This window comes from Amblyraja radiata, chromosome 6 (genome assembly GCF_010909765.2).
Source record: "Amblyraja radiata isolate CabotCenter1 chromosome 6, sAmbRad1.1.pri, whole genome shotgun sequence".
Taxonomy (NCBI): Eukaryota; Metazoa; Chordata; class Chondrichthyes; order Rajiformes; family Rajidae; genus Amblyraja; species Amblyraja radiata.
In genome coordinates this window covers 84,805,125-84,821,861 of record NC_045961.1, presented here as the reverse complement: position 1 = coordinate 84,821,861, position 16,737 = coordinate 84,805,125, and the positions used below count along the sequence as shown (strand labels likewise).

The following is a 16,737-nucleotide window of genomic DNA, read 5'->3' as shown; positions in this document are numbered from 1 at the left end:
GCTAATTCCTGGCAACAAGGACCAGCGCAGAATGCCAACTTGGTCAGCATGACAAGTTGTGCTGAAGGGCATGTAACCATGCTGTATTGCTCCATGGCTCTATGACTATATGATTGCAGAACACAAACACTCAATTCACGAGGAAGAATAAATGATAAACTATTATCTCATTCATGCTTGCTTCTGTAGGAAGTGAGATTTATGATATAAATTTGACTTTGTTAATGCAAGGTAACCGTGAGTCTGAAATTGAGACCAGTGGCTCAAGATAATTAGTTTCATGCTTTATGGTAAACATGTAGTATCTGGCGTTATACAGTAACCACCTCACTTCTGAGAACTTTGCTTCACAGCAGTATCCTGAATCATCAAGTAGTGTGCTAGACCAGAGATCTACAAAGATCCTGAACTCTCCGTGACATTCTGTTCATTGAAAATGCCATTGAAGATTATGCTTCTATCCATGGGAAATCAGAGTGATAGTGGATGATCCTAGATGAAGTCCATGTCAAGCAGACTTGCCGTCTGCTCATCCACAATGTCAATACAAGCATTTAAAATAAATCAATAGATTTATAATAAAAATATTAAATGTTTTTAAATCATAAAAAATAAATGTAAATAAAAATACCTTAATTGTTATCAATGACAAAATTAAAATATGCTTGGTGAAAATTTTAACTACAACCGTCTTTTTACTCCGTGCTAGCAACCACAACTACTGCAAGCATAAAGATGTGGGCTAGATATACCTCCATTCTATCAGTGGATCTGAGCTCCTCCATGGTGCACAGCCATGGAGGAGGAGATTAGATCTGACCCCCTACTTGCCTCTGCATTTCAACATGAAGGTGCAGAAAATCATAGTGAGACCGAACAGGAAGAGTACAATGTGAAAAATGTTTTAAACGCCTTAAAAAACCTCTTGCTCTCCAAGTAATAGAGTCCCAGCCTACTCAACCTCTCCCAATAGCTCACACTCTCTAGTCCTGGCAACATCCTCGTAAATCTTCTCTGAATCCTTTCAAGCTTGACAATATCTTTCCTATAACATGGTGCCAGGAACTGAAGACAATATTCTAAATGCGGTCTCACCAGCGTTTTATACAACTGCAACATGACCTCCCAACTTCTATACTCTATATGTTTAAGAAAGAACTGCAGATGCTAGTAAAATCGAAGGTAGACACAAAATGCTGGAGTAACTCAGCGCGTGAGGCAGCATCTGTGGAAAGAAGGAATTTGCGACGTTTCGGGTCGAGATCCTTCTTCAGACTGATGTCAGGGGAGGGGGTGGGACAGAGAAAGAATGCACGCGGAGACAGAAAGACTAGTGGGAGAACTGGGAAGGGGGAGGGGTTGAAGAGAGAAAGCAAGGGCAACCTGAAGTTAGAGAAGTCAATGTTCATACCGCTGGGGTGTAAACTACCCAAGCAAAATATGAGGTGGTGTTCCTCCAATTTGTGCTGGGCCTCACTCTGACAATGGAGGAATGTCAGGAAGGCCAGATTGGGAATGGGGGGGTGGGGGGAGGGAGTTGAAGTGCTGGGCCACCGGAAGATCAGCTTGGTTAAGACGGACTGAGCGGAGGTGTTCAGCGAAACGATCTCCGAGCCTGCGCTTAGTCTCACCAATGTAGAGAAGTTGACACCTGGAACAGCAAATGCGGTAGATGAGGTTGGAGGAGGAGCAAGTGAACCTCTGCCTAAACCTGGAAAGACTGTTTGGGTCCTTGGATGGAGTCGAGGGGGGGGGGGGAGGTAAAGGGACAGTACAGGGGAAAGTACCTGGGGAGGGGCTGGTTTGGGTGGGAAAGGACGAGTTGACCATGGAGTTACGGAGGGAACGGTCTCTGCGGAAAGCAGAAAGGGGTGGAGATGGGAAGATGTGGCCAGTAATGGGATCCCTTTGGAGGTGGCGAAAATGTTGGAGGATTGTATGCTGTATGTGACAGCTGATGGGGTGGAAGGTGAGGACAAGGGTGACTCTGTCCTTGTTTCGAGTGGATGGAGGGGGAGTAAGAGCGGAGCTGCGGGATATCGAGAAGATCCTAGTGAGAGCCTCATCTATAATGGAAGAGGGGAACCCCCGTTCCATGAAGAATTAGGACATCTCCGATACCCTGGTATGGAAAACCTCGTCCTGGGCGCAGATGCGGCGTAGACGGAGGAATTGGGAGTAGTCTTTACAAGAAACAGGGTGGGAAGAATAGTAGTCAAGATAGCTGTGGGTGTCAGTAGGTTTATAGTAGATGTCGGTCAATAGTCTGATTCCTGTGATGGAGACGGTGAGATCTAGAAACGGTAGGGAGATGTCAGTGACGGTCCAAGTGAATTTGAGTTCAGAATGGATATTAGTGGTGAAGTGGATGAAGTTAGTGAGTTCTGCATGAGTGCAGAGGTAGCACCAATGCAGTCGTCAATGCAGCGGAGATAGAGTTCGGGGATAGGGCCAGTGCACGCCCGGAACAGGGATTGCTCGATGTACCCTACAAAGAGGCAGGTATAGTTAGGGCCCATGCGAGTGCCCATAGCTACGCCTTGGATCTGGAGGAAGTGGGAGGAGTCGAAGGAAAAGTTGTTGAGGGTAAGGACCAGCTCTGGCGGAGGAGAGTATTGGTGGACGGAAATTAGCTGGTTCTACGGTTGAGGATGAAACGGAGGGCTTTAAGACCCTCCTGGTGGGGAATGGAGGTGTAGAGTGACTGGACATCCGTAGTAAAGATGAGAAACCATGCACCTGCACTCATAGATCCCTCTGTTCTACAACACTCTCCAGAGGCCTACCATTCACTGTGCAGGTCCTGCCCTTGTTAGACGTCCCAAAATGCAACACCTCACACTGCTCTGTATTAAATTCCATGAACCATTCCTCAGCGCACCTGGCCAATCGATCCGGATCCTGCTGCAATCTTTCACAACCATCTTCACTATCTGTCACACCCATCTTCACCATCGCCCGGCGTGGCCTAACGGCCGTGGGACTTACCATCGCCCGCTGGGGGCTTCAACATCGGGACCCCCAGTTCGCCTCGACGTTGCAGTTAGACTGCTTGACCGCGGGAGAAGAACAAGGGAAGAGATAAGCCTTTTGCCTTCCATCACAGTGAGGTGTTGGAGATTCACTGTGATGGATGTCTGTGTAAAGTGTGTTAAATGTGGGTCTTGGGTTATTTTGTAATTGTTACGACTGTAGAAAATGCAATTTCGTTCAAACCAAGCTGTTTGAATGACAATAAAAGGCATTCTATTCTATCCTATTCAATCACTTACTAAGGGTTTTAATGGGGTTGAGAATTATGACTTGCAAAAAAAAGAGGCTACACGAAGAAAACATTCTCACAAATGGTAAGGATTTCAAATATGCTTTCACAAAGATGGTGGACACAGATTTAACAGCAACCTCCAAACACATGATGAACTAGATAACAAAATTAAAACAAACAGTAGTAACATGGAGAGATAATAAAACGCAGATGCTGGAATCTTGAGCAAAAAACAAACTGCTAAAGGAACTCAGTGGGTCAGGTAGCATCTGTGGAAGTAATGGACAGATGACGTTTCAGACAGAAAATGGGTCCTAACCCTATCCATTCCCTGCAAAAATGCTGCCTGACCCACTGTTCCTTCAGTAGTTTTTTTTTGCGTGGACATGAGGCTAATTGGATAGCTGCTTGAAAGAGTCATCCAAGATTTGGTGGGCTGATTTATCTCCATCCGTGCCAGACTAACAATTCAGGAAAGTTATCTGAAAACTTTTAATCTCACTGATTCAATCGGCCATCAGAAAAAAACAGAAGCAAATGTTACGGTTTGAAAGCATTCAATGCATTGTTGCTGTTGAAACAAGGAACTGCAGATGGTGATTTACAAAAAGGACAGAAAGTGCTGGAGTCAATCAGCGGGTCAGATAGGATCCCTGAAGAACATGGATCGGTGACGTTTCAGGTCGGGACCCTTCTTCAGACAGGCAGGGAGGGGGAAGAAAGCTGGGAAAGAGGAGAGGCAGGACAAAGTGTGGCAAGCGATAACCTATGGTATGAACTGATATTCTCCAATTTTAGGTAACCCCTACAGCCATCCCCCTTTCCTTCCCCTTGCACCCACCTTCCCTCTTTCCACCCTTCCCCTGTGCCCCACCTGGGCTGGCATCTATTTCTCCGCAGCCTTTCCCCCACATCCTTTCCTCTGGCTTCATAATTCACAACTCTTCGATACTTCTGTGTCACACCATCTGCATTGTTCCAACCATCTGTCTATCAAAACACCCTCATCTGTGACTACCTATTACTTGCCAAATTTTGTCTTGTCTCCCCTCTCTCACAGCTTTCTGCCCCCATCCCCGCACAACAATCAGTATGAACAATGGTCCCGACACGAAACGTCACTTATCCACTTTCTCCAGAGATGCTGCCTGACCCGCTGAGTTAAGGGCCTGTCCTACTTTGCGATTTTTTTCCGGCGACTGCGAGCGTCTAGAATGCCCGTAGTTGCACGACATACACGCTGACGTATGCTGTCCTGCGGGTGACGCCTGGTTAGTAGTGTTAGGGTTAGGGTCAGGGTTAGGGTCAAGGGTAGGGCTAGGGTTTCCTCCTGCACTCCAAAGGCACACAGGCTCCTAGGTTTCTCCAACGGACCCCCTCCTCTTGGACTCCCCCTCATGGCCATCTACCTGCTTTAGACCTTTTTATTTTAAACTGCCCGCGGGACATCAACCGCCTCAACTTTTCCACTCCCCTTTCTCACTCTAACCTCTCCCCCCCTGAGCGTACAGCCCTCCACTCACTCTGCAACAACCCAGACTTGGTGATCAAACCTACCGACAAGGGAGGTGCCGTGGTAGTCTGCCGTGCTGATCTCTATAAGGCTGAGGCCACGTGCCAATTCTCAGACACCTCCTCCTACTTATCCTTGGACCATGACCCCACAGACGAGCACTTGGCCACTATCTCTGGCACCATCACTGACTTCATCAACTCCGGCTCCCTGCCCTCCCTGCCCTCCCAAGCCTCCAACGTTCCCCAGCCCCGCACGGCCCGATTTTACCTTCTCCCCAAAATCCACAAACCTGACTGTCCTGGCAGACCCATTGTTTCTGCTTGTTCATGTCCCACCGAACTTATTTCCACATACCTCGACTCCATCCTATCCCCCCTAGTTAAATCCCTCCCTACCAATGTCCAAGACACCTCACACGCTCTTCATCTCTTCCATGACCCTTTTCTAAGCCCTCATTCCCTCATCTTTACCATGGATGTCTAGTCACTCTATACCTCCATCCCCCACCAGGAGGGTCTTAAAGCCCTCCGTTTATTCCTCGATCGCAGAACCAACCAATCCCCGTCTACCGATACCCTCCTCCGCCTAGCGGAGCTGATCCTTACCATCAACAACTTTTCGTTTGACTCCTCCCATTTCCTCCAAATCCAAGGCGTAGGTATGGGCACACGCATGGGCCCCAGCTATGCCTGCCTCTTTGTACGGTACATTGAACAATCCTTGTTCGAGGCGTACCGTGGCCTTATCCCCGAACTCTACCTCCGCTACATCGACGACTGCATTGGTGCTACCTCCTGCACCCATGCAGAACTCACTCACTTCATCCATTTCACCACAAACTTCCAACCGGCACTCAAATTCACCTGGACCATTTCCGACATCTCCCTACCGTTTCTAGACCTCACTATCGCAGGCAACAGACTACTGACCGACATCTACAGTAAACCCACTGACTCCCATGGCTATCTGGATTACACTTCTTCCCACCCTGCTTCCTGTTAGGACCCTATCCCCTACTCACAATTCCTCCGTCTACGTTGCATCTGCACCCAGGGTGAGGTGTTAAAACCAGGGCATCGGAGATGTCCTCATTCTTTAGGGAATGGGGGGGGGGGGGGTTCTCATCTATAGTCTCTTTGACTATAGATGAGGCTCTCACCAGGGTCTCTTCTATACCCCGTAACTCTGCTCTCACTCCCCATCCCCCGACTCATAACAAGGACAGAGTTCCCTTTGTCCTCACCTTCCACCCTACCAGCCATCACATACAACAGATGATCCTCCAACGTTTTCACCACCACCAACGGGATCCCACCACTGGCCACATCTTCCTTTCACCTCCCCTGTCGACTTTCCACAGAGATCGCTCCCTCCGTAACTCCCTGGCCAATTTGTCCCTTCCCACCCAAACCACCCTCTCCCCTGGTACTTTCCCTTGCAACCGCAGGAAATGCTGCACTTGTCGCTTTACCTCCTCCCTTGACTCCATCCAAGGACCTAAGCAGTCTTTCCAGATGTGGCAGAGGTTCACCTGCACCTCCTCCAACCTCATCTATTGCATCCGTGCAAAGAGATGAATGATGCAGTGGCCTTTGTGCAGTACTATTAGTGGGATCTAGCTGTCACAGGCTGGGTCCACAAAGGGGGGGGAGTCGGGGAAAGTTGGAGAATGGGAGAAGGGAGGGAGAGGGGGAGAAGGGGATGTGAGGGGAGGAGGGGGGAGTGGAGAAGGGGGAGAAGAGTGGAACGGGGAGAAGGGAGGAAGAGGGGAGGATGGGAGGAAGGGGGGGGAAGGGAAGAAGGGGGGGGGGAGATGGGGAGGGGAGAATGGTGGGGGGGGGAGTGGAGAAGGAGGGATGGGGGCGGGAGGGGAAAGAGGGGGGTGGAGGGGAGAGGGGAGTTCAGTCTACACTCACTGAATCCATCCCTGTGAAAAGTTAGAGACAGTGATTGGATCTGGAAGCGGACCAATACATCTGTAAACAAATCTGAACGACTCAGACATCTTTTCATTCGCACAATTGATTTTATTGTATTAATTTTAATATATTAATGTTTAAAATCCATGCATTGAAGGAGGAATATTTTACAGCCCATCTGTGGTCCCTAACCCTAACCGGGCGTCACCTGCAGGACAGCATACGTCAGCGTGTGACAGGGCGCACGACATCATGAGACACCCAGATTTCGCTCCGGGATTTTGAACATTCCAAATCCGACAGAGAGTCACCGCGCGTCACTACATGCGTCACCACGTGTCACACGACCCGACCACGACGCGAAAACCTCTTTTCAGGCTGTTGCCGAAAATGTCGCCCAAGTGGGACAGGCCCTTAAGATAATGAGAAGCATTTTTCTATAGAGGCACAATTCTCACATCGAGGCAAACAATTCTCTTGCAATAGAGAAAGGGCTGCGCCAAACAGGAATGCCACATTTTAGATGCCATGTTCAACCGAGGAAATGTTGACACGCCCAGATGGACATGATAGACCCTACGGAATTGTTCTGTAAAAGAACAAATGTGTTATCTCGAGTATCTTGGGCAGTTTAAGGATAAAGGGGAAATCTTTTAGGACCGAGATGAGGAAAACTTTTTTCACACAGAGAGTGGTGAATCTGTGGAATTCTCTCCCGCAGAAGGTAGTTGAGGCCAGTTCATTGGCTATATTTAAGAGGGAGTTAGATGTGGCCCTTGTGGCAAAAGGAATCAGGGGGTATGGAGAGAAGGCAGGTACAGGATACTGAGTTGGATGATCAGCCATGATCATGTTGAATGGCGGTGCAGGCTCGAAGGGCCAAATGGCCTACTCCTGCACCTATTTTCTATGTTTCTATAATCTCTCATTACAAATTTAGCTGCATGTCAAAAAATGTGTTTTTGTTCGTAATCTGACCAGTGGAGTGAGGTGTGCAGATTATCAAGAATAGATGTGATATATTTGCTTGTGATGGTAGTGAGTGCTGGGTAACAGTGCTTCAAACCTGCTAGGTGCCTGCTCTCCAGCTAAATCAGAAACTCTGAAAATAACGAGGAGACGAGTGCACACCAGGCCAGAAAATAATACAATGGTGAGCTGAAGCCTGGAATATCAATTCTGTAACTTGAGTTCAAACCCTACAAAGGCAGCTGGGCAATTTAAATTCAAGTCATTAAAATAAGGAATAAAAACTGACTGTCAGTAATGGTCCCATTAAACTACAAAGCTGTAAAAAATTGTCTATCTCACAAAAGTCCTTGAAGGAAGGTAACCTGCTGTCATCCATCTGGTACATATGTGACTTCAGAACCACTAACACAGTTGACCCTTCATTTCCTCCGAAATGGTTCCATAAGGGCAATTAAAGCTGGTTTTCTAGCAACCATTAAAGAATTAATAAAATTACTGATGAATATCAGTCAACATAAGTGGCAGAAAAAGCAGGATAGGTAAGGTCATCATAGCTGGATAAACAATAACTACTTTTATCTACTCACCTCTGTTTTAAAGGAACGTCAGTTCTTCACAGAAGCAGAATCAAATCAAATTTGAAACCAAATCACAAAAGTCGACATTATGACAGGTGAAAGAATAAAGGTTGAAAGAACAGTTTTAAAGAGACCGGGGGCCAACGGGTATAGAATTTTGGATTAAAGATACAATGGGTATATAAGAAAAAACTATTTTGTCACAGAGCTGTTGTGAGCTGAAACTCACTCCATGCAAGAGTAGAAGAAACATCATTAATCAGGGTTTTCAAAATGAAATTGGATAGACGCATTGTGAAAAATAAATTATAGGGGAAATAGCAAGGGAATGGGCAATTCGGACTGCTCTTCCAGGAGCGAGTATGGATTTAATGGGCTGAATGGCTTCCATCTACTATCTAATGACATAAAACGATTTAGGGAATGTATTCTAATGCTTTCCATGTAGGCCATTCAGTCCGTCATGTCTATGTTGTAGATGTGAGGTCATGGAGCGACTTTTGAACTAAAATATGAAAACTTTAACATGAGGATGTGACCAAACTAAGAGCAAGCATAGAGATGAAAAGCAAATGAGTCTTGTATTCACTGTAATCAATGGAATTGAATTGGAATTGAATACTTTATTGTCACATGTGACAGGTCACAGTGAAATTCTGTGCCTGCATACCCAAGGAATGCAAATAGTCACCACATGAACAGTGCTGACAGGGCGGAAGGAGTTGAAGAGAAGCTGATGTGTACAAAGGTGCAAGATAGGACACTGTAATAAGTAAGTTTAGAGATAAAATAGAGATAACGTATGAGGCCGAAAGAGGGATTGGTGATGTAGGAGGTGAATGTCAGTGTTGTTGATAAAAATAAAAAAAAGGGAAGTCATTTTTTCTTAAGAGAGAAGTGAGAAAGGAGAGAAGAAAAAGAGGTTGTGAAAAGTGAAGAATAGATTAGTGAGCGTAGGTGAAAAACCAATAAAGAAAAAGTGAAAGAGAAGGAAGTTGTAATATGAGAATGTAATATGTTAACATCGTTTTTGTACCAATGCATTGTACTCACTTCTAATAAATAAAATATTAAAAAAATAAATAAGGAAAAAAAATGGGAAAAAAAATGAATACGTGCAAAAAGAAGACACTGCATTCTGATCATTGTGCCACTATTATGGGCTAACTTTGCTTTAATTCATAATATAAGATACTTAAAGTGAAAGGCGCATTTGAGTAAAGTTGGATAAGGGAGAAATGAAAATAAAGTTTTGATGATAACGTGAGATCATGTTTAGTGGAAGGTGGAAACACCAGCTGATCAATACAGCTGGTTTATGCTGCAAACACAATGCAACTTAACAGTTGGGCTTATAGGACTTGATATTACAATCCCTACTATAATTGGCACCTTCTTACTATCTTGAGTGGGGGCAGGGGTAAAAACTTCATTGGGGTCATCAGGTGGGCACTCTCCTTCCTTGGTGTTTCATTGATAGGTCCACAACACCTCCAGAAGGCTCAACGGCAACACCTGCCGTCCCAGGTGCTCTCTCCTCCATTTTACCCCTCTTGCGGGTCATTTTGCAGCCCAGTAGGAGTCCTTCCTCTTCAGCCACAGCCACTTGCTGCTTCGCTTGGCAGCCTCTGACAGCGACCTGACGGCTTGCCGGAAGGCCTGTCCTCGAACGCCCATTCCCTTCAGGAGTCTGGTTGTTGACATGGCTACAAACCTTCTACAGCCAACCTCTCTACAGGGAGCCCCTGAGTAACAGTACTACCTCTAATGTTACGGTGATCATATTGCTTTATAGCCCAACAACTATATGATGTTCATTATCTTCTGAAGTCAGAATATCTGACATTCCCCCCACCTTATTCACAGCCCAATGTTTGCTGCATTTCCTATTTTATTACAGATTTCCAATGTCTGCAGTTTGTTCCTCTTATTAAGATGAAACTATGCTGAATGTATCATTCTTGAAGCAAGTTGTAAAAGGAGTGCAAAATATCAAAGAGTAAAAGAGAAGACAGAACATCTGAGCAGAACCACTGGAGGCACTTGAAGTGACCTATATCTTAAGATTATACAAACTGACAACATCACACAACCTAAGAGGTTATAACTATCTGCAAAGGCAAGCTGGTTTCCTTCACAAGCAAAGTGATTGCCGTGGACTATCCTAAGAGCAGACTTTAAAATTATGTAGGAAGCTGGTAGTGTTGTTACAAAAATTAAGTTTCCACTTTTTGCAGAATTGGCAAGAGCCCAAAATTAGGGACATAAATACAAGCCAGTCTTCAATTTAAAAAAAAAGCGTTTTCACAATGAGGATGTGGAATTATTGCCACATAGAGTGATCAGTGAACACTATAGACGTAAATAAGGGAAGTTAGGTAAACAGATAAGAGGAAAATAAAAAGGTTTTGCTAACAGCATGAGATGCAGTTTGGTGGGAGAAAATATGTTTGACAAATGAACACCAGTGCAGAACTGTTAGTTAAAGTAGCTTATTTGTGTTGTACTTACTGTGTAAAAGTCAATTAATCACTAGTTTTACTTAATCTCAGATTGTTTTACAGCAGCGGAACTATAAATCCATACAAAAATGCAAGATTCACAGTTTTATGCACACTCTCTGTTATCAGTTAAAACTGTTAGGTTTTTGTGTGGGCGATGCAAATCATGACTGCTTGTATAATGACAGCCTGACTTCAAGGAAGGTGTGGGAGTTGTACAGCACTGGGAAGAGATAAGGGACTTGATGCGGGAAATGGAAACAGTGAGCCCAAAATGTCACCATAAAAGTGCTGTGCATTACATCAGTTTTTTACAAAATGAATGGTATACTCAGGGCAAAATTAGGGCCTGGCCTTTTTGGAAATGAAGTCAGGAAACCCCATTATAAGCACTGGGCACTTTTGCTTTCTTTCACTGACAACAATGCTGGGCCAAGTATTAATTTTAAATTAGAGGTTCACAAGTATTTTTAGCCATAGTTGATCAGGGGTCAAGGTCCCTTATCAGTTATGATGGTCTCTTTTCATGGCTGAATAACATTATATTTTCTAGAGTTATACAGCTCAGAAACAGGCCCTTCAGCCCACCATTTCCATTCCAATCTTTTTGCTCACCAACACTAATCTATTTGCCTGATTTGGGTCCGTATCCTTCTATGCCGCCTATTTGTGCCTATTTAAACATCTCTTAAATGTAGACACAAGCAACTGCAAATGCTGGAATCTTGAGCAAGAGTACTGGAGGAACTAGATCCTGAAGGTCCGAATGGGTATTAAGGTACACAAATCTCCTGGGCCATATCAGATATACAGTGGCTTGCAAAAGTATTCATACCCCTTGAACTTTTCCACATTTTGTCACGTTACAACCACAAACGTAAATGTATTTTATTGGGATTTTATGTGATAGACCAACACAAAGTGGTGCATAATTGTGAAGTGGAAGGAAAATGATACATGGTTTTCAAATTTTTTTACAAATAAAAAACTGAAAAGTGTGGCGTGCAAAAGTATTCAGCCCCCTTGAGTCAATACTTTGTAGAACCACCTTTCGCTGCAATTACAGCTGCAAGTCTTTTGGGGTATGTCTCTACCAGCTTTGCACATCTGGAGACTGAAATATTTGCCCATTCTTCTTTGCAAAATAGCTCAAGCTCAGTCAGATTGGATGGAGAGCGTCTGTGAACAGCAATTTTCAAGTCTTGCCAGAGATTTTCAATTGGATTTAGGTCTGGACTTTGACTGGGCCATTCTAACACATGAATATGCTTTGATCTAAACCATTCCATTGTAGCTCTGGCTGTATGTTTAGGGTCGTTGTCCTGCTGGAAGGTGAACCTCCGCCCCAGTCTCAAGTCTTTTGCAGACTCTAACAGGTTTTCTTCCAAGATTGTTCTGTATTTGGCTCCATCCATCTTCCCATCAACTCTGACCAGCTTCCCTGTCCCTGCTGAAGAAAAGCATCCCCACAGCATGATGCTGCCACCACCATGTTTCACAGTGGGGATGGTGTGTTCAGGGTGATGTGCAGTGTTAGTTTTCTGCCACACATAGCGTTTTGCATTTAGGCCAAAAACTTCAATTTTGGTCTCATCTGACCAGAGCACCTTCCTCCACATGTTTGCTGTGTCCCCCACATGGCTTGTGGCAAACTGCAAACGGGACTTCTTATGGCTTTTTTTCCAACAATGGCTTTCTTCTTGCCACTCTTCCATAAAGGCCCGATTTGTGGAGTGCACGACTAATAGTTGTCCTGTGGACAGATTCTCCCACCTGAGCTGTGGATCTCTGCAGCTCCTCCAGAGTTACCTTGGCTGCTTCTCTGATCAATGCTCTCCAATGCTGGCTGGACTATGGTGCCTTCCTCACCTTGGTGCCACTGTGTTATGTTGTGTCGTGGACTTTCAGTGTTTGTGCTTTTTTTTAAATTCTATTTTATTTTTAATATGTTTTATTATTTATTATTATTTATTATTTTTATGATACTGCCTGTAAGGGAAATTCATTTTGTTGTCTCTAACTGAGACAATGACAATAAATTTGAATACAATACAATACAATACTTGCCCGGCCTGTCAGTTTAGGTGGACGGCCCGGTCTTGGTAGGTTTGCAGTTGTGCCATACACTTTCCATTTTCGGATGATGGATTGAACAGTGCTCCGTGAGATGTTCAAAGCTTGGGATATTTTTTTGTAACCTAACCCTGCTTTAAACTTCTCCACAACTTTATCCCTGACCTGTCTGGTGTGTTCCTTGGGCTTCATGATGCTGTTTGTTCACTAATGTTCTCTAACAAACCTCTGAGGCCTTCACAGAACAGCTGTATTTATACTGAGATTAGATTACCCACAAGTGGACTCTATTTACTAATTAGGTGACTTCTGAAGGCAATTGGTTGCACTGGATTTTATTTAGGGGTATCAGAGTAAAGGGGGCTGAACACTTTTGCACGCCACACTTTTCAGTTTTTTATTTGTAAAAAAATTTGAAAACCATGTATCATTTTCCTTCCACTTCACAATTATGCGCCACTTTGTGTTGGTCTATCACATTAAATCCCAATAAAATAAATTTACGTTTGTGGTTGTAACGTGACAAAATGTGGAACGGTTCAAGGGGTATGAATACTTTTGCAAGCCACTGTATCTGAGAACACTGTGGGATGCTAGAGAGGAAATTGCAGATGCCCTTGCTGAGATTTCTGAGCTATCATTATATACAGGTGAGGTGCCGAAAAATTGGAGTAGCAAATGCTGTGCCTTAAGAAGGGTTGCAGGGAAAAGCATGGGAACTACAGGCCAATTAGTGTAACAACTGTGGTTGGAAAGTTACCAGTGAGTATTCTGAGGGATAAGAAATACATGGATTTAGATGGACAAGGGCTGATTAGGGATAGTCAACACGGTTTTGTAAGTGGGAGTTTGTATCTCACGAATCTGATTGAATGTTTTGAAGATTGCACCAAAAACATTGATGAGGGCAGTGCTATAGACGTTGTATATTTGGATTTCAGCCAGGGATATGTGCCAAATGCAAGCTGGTGGGACTAGTGTAGGTGGGGCATGTTGGTTGGCGTGGGTAAGTTGGGCCAAGGGACCTGTTTCTACATTGTATGACTCTATTACTCTAACTCAGAGGGATAGGCAGCATCTATGAAGGAAATGGACAGGAAAGTTTAAAATGGGCAGGACCTACACAGTGAATGATAGGGCTCTGGGGTGTGTTATAGAGCAGAGGGTTCTAGGAGTGCAGATACAGAGTTCCTTGAAGGTGGAGGTGCAGGTAGATAGGATGGTCTAAAGGGCTTTTTGCACATTAGCCTTCATCAGTTAGAGTATTGAATATAGAAGTTGGGAGATAGACACAAAAAGCTGGAGTAACTCAGCAGGACAGGCAGCATCTCTGGAGAGAAGGAATAGGTGACGTTTTGGGTCGAGACCCTTCTTCAGACTGGCTAGGGATAAGGGAAATGAGATATAGACGGTGATGTGGAGAGATAAAGAACAATGAATGAAAGAAAGGCAAAAAAGTAACAATGATAAAGAAGTTGGGAGGTCTTGCTGCAGTTATATAAGACGTTGGTGAGGCCGCATTTAGAGCATTATGTTCAGTTCTGGGCACCATGTTATAGGAAACATGTTATCAAGCTGGAAAGGGTACAGAGAAGATTTACGACGATGTTGACAGGACTCGAGGGTCTGAATTATAGTGCAACGTTGAGCAGGCTGGGTCTTTATTCCTTACAGTGTGGGGGATGAGGGGTGATCTTATAGAGGTGTATAAGATTATGAGAGGAAAAGATCGGGTAGACGCACAGACACACAGAGTCTCATGCCCAGAGTAGGGGAATCGAGGACCAGAGGACATAAGTTTAAGGTGTAGGGGAAGAGATTTAATCGGAATCTGAGGAGTAACTTTTTCACACAAAGGGTAGTGGGTGTATGGAATGAGGCACGGACTATGCAATGTTTAAGAAACAATTAGAGAGGTACATGGATCGAACAGGTTGAGAGGGATATGGGCCAAACGCAGACAGGTGGGACTAGAGTAACTGGGACATGTTGGCCGGCGTGGACAAGTTGGGCCCAAGGGCTGTTTCCACGCTGTATGACTATCTAGGTGACGTTTCTGGTCAGGACCCTTGTTCAGAAAGGAAAGGTTGAAAAAGAGAGGTGGGAGCATGACAAAGCCTGGCAAGTGATAGGTGACACAGGTGTTGGGGTGGCCGGGGGGTTCATTGGGGTGACAGGGTGGGGGTACCAGAAAGAGAGAAATTGGAGAATTCAATGTTCATAACGTTTGGTTGTAAGCTACCCAAGTGGAATATGAAGTGTTATCCCTCCAGTTTGCACGTGACCTTTCTCTGCAATGGAGGAGGCCAAGGATAAAGGTTGGTATGGAATGGGAAGGGGAGTTAAAGTGGTGAGTAACTATGACATCCAGCAGACCTTGGCAGACAGTGCGTAAGTGTTCAGCAAAACGATCGCCTAGTCGTTAGGTCTCGCCGAAGTAAAGGAAGCCACATTGGGAGCACCAAATGCAGTAGATGAGGTTTGATGAGAAGCAGGCGAACCTCTGTCTCGCCTGGAAAGATTTCCCAGGTCCCTGCAAGGACGTGAGGGATGAAGTGTACGCACAGGTCTTATATCTCTCGCGGTTGCTGGGGAAAGTACTTGGATAGGAGTTAGGTTGGTTTGGAAGGAACAATGTTAAGTGCAGTGATAGTATTTGATTCCACCAACTCCAGATATAAACTACTGGTACTCTCTGTGTAAAATTATTTTTCTTCAAAGCTATTTTAAAACTCTTTCCACTCACCTTAAACCTATGGCCTCTTACTTTTGGTAACCCTGCTATCAGAGTATTTACCTTATATATTGTTGTATATTATAAGAGGCATATACAATGTAAATAGTCTGTCAGATCACCCATCAGCTCCCTTCACTCCAGGATACTCAAGCCCAGCCTATCCAATCTCTCTCAAAAGCTGAAGTCCTCCAATCTAGACAACATCCCTTGGTGAATCTCCTCTGTATTCTCTCCAGTGAACCACATCCATCCTATAATGTGGCAACCAAAACTGCTTACAATAATCCATGTGCAGTCTAACTATATTTTTTGTAAAGTTACTGCATAATGTCTCAACTATTATATTCAGTGCCTTGACAGATGAAAGCAAGCATACCATATTCTTTTCACCACCCTCCTTCCTCTTCATTGTTAATTATCTGTCTTTAGGATTTTACACATCTTCAGAAATTTTTGTTAACTATTTTATCCAAATCAATTATCAAATGACATTAACCATTAATAAATTCCGTACGGACTCTATGGCAAATGTCTTTCCCTGGAGAGTAGTGAGAATGTGGTCCTGGTTCTCACAGACAGAGGTTGAGGAAATAAAGTGGGATGTTTTTTGGCACTGAGTTTAAACTCTGGAACTCCTCACCCAACAACATAGAAACATAGAAAATAGGTGCAGGAGTAGGCCATTCGGCCCTTCGAGCCTGCACCACCATTCAATATGATCATGGCTGATCATCCAACTCAGTATCCTGTACCTGCTTTCTCTCCATACCCCCTGATCCCTTTAGCCACAAGGGCCACATCTAACACCCTCTTAAATATAGCCAATGAACTGGCCTCAACTACCTTCTGTGGCAGAGAATTCCACAGATTCACCACTATCTGTGTAAAAAATGATTTTCTCATCTCGGTCCTAAAAAAATTCCCCCTTATCCTTAAACTGTAACCCCTTGTTCTGGACTTCCCCAACATCGGGAATAATCTTCCTGCATCTAGCCTGTCCAACCATTACTCAAAGGACTGCAGCAGTTCCAGAGAGTGTGCTCATCAACACCTTCTCAAGGGCTATAGGGATGGGCAACAGTCCCTAAGTAAATCAGGTTGGGTATGCAAGGAACAATAAATGGGATCATGCTGACAGAATGAATGGATGGATGATGAAGGCAATTGGTGAGCCAA

The 16,737-nt window shown here is 44.5% G+C and overlaps 1 protein-coding gene across 1 annotated transcript in view; it reads right to left on the bottom strand.

Moving 5' to 3' along the window:
• Nucleotides 1-16,737, bottom strand: part of ubac2 (UBA domain containing 2) — a 202,054-nt gene that overhangs the window by 45,841 nt on the left and 139,476 nt on the right. The window lies entirely within an intron of this gene.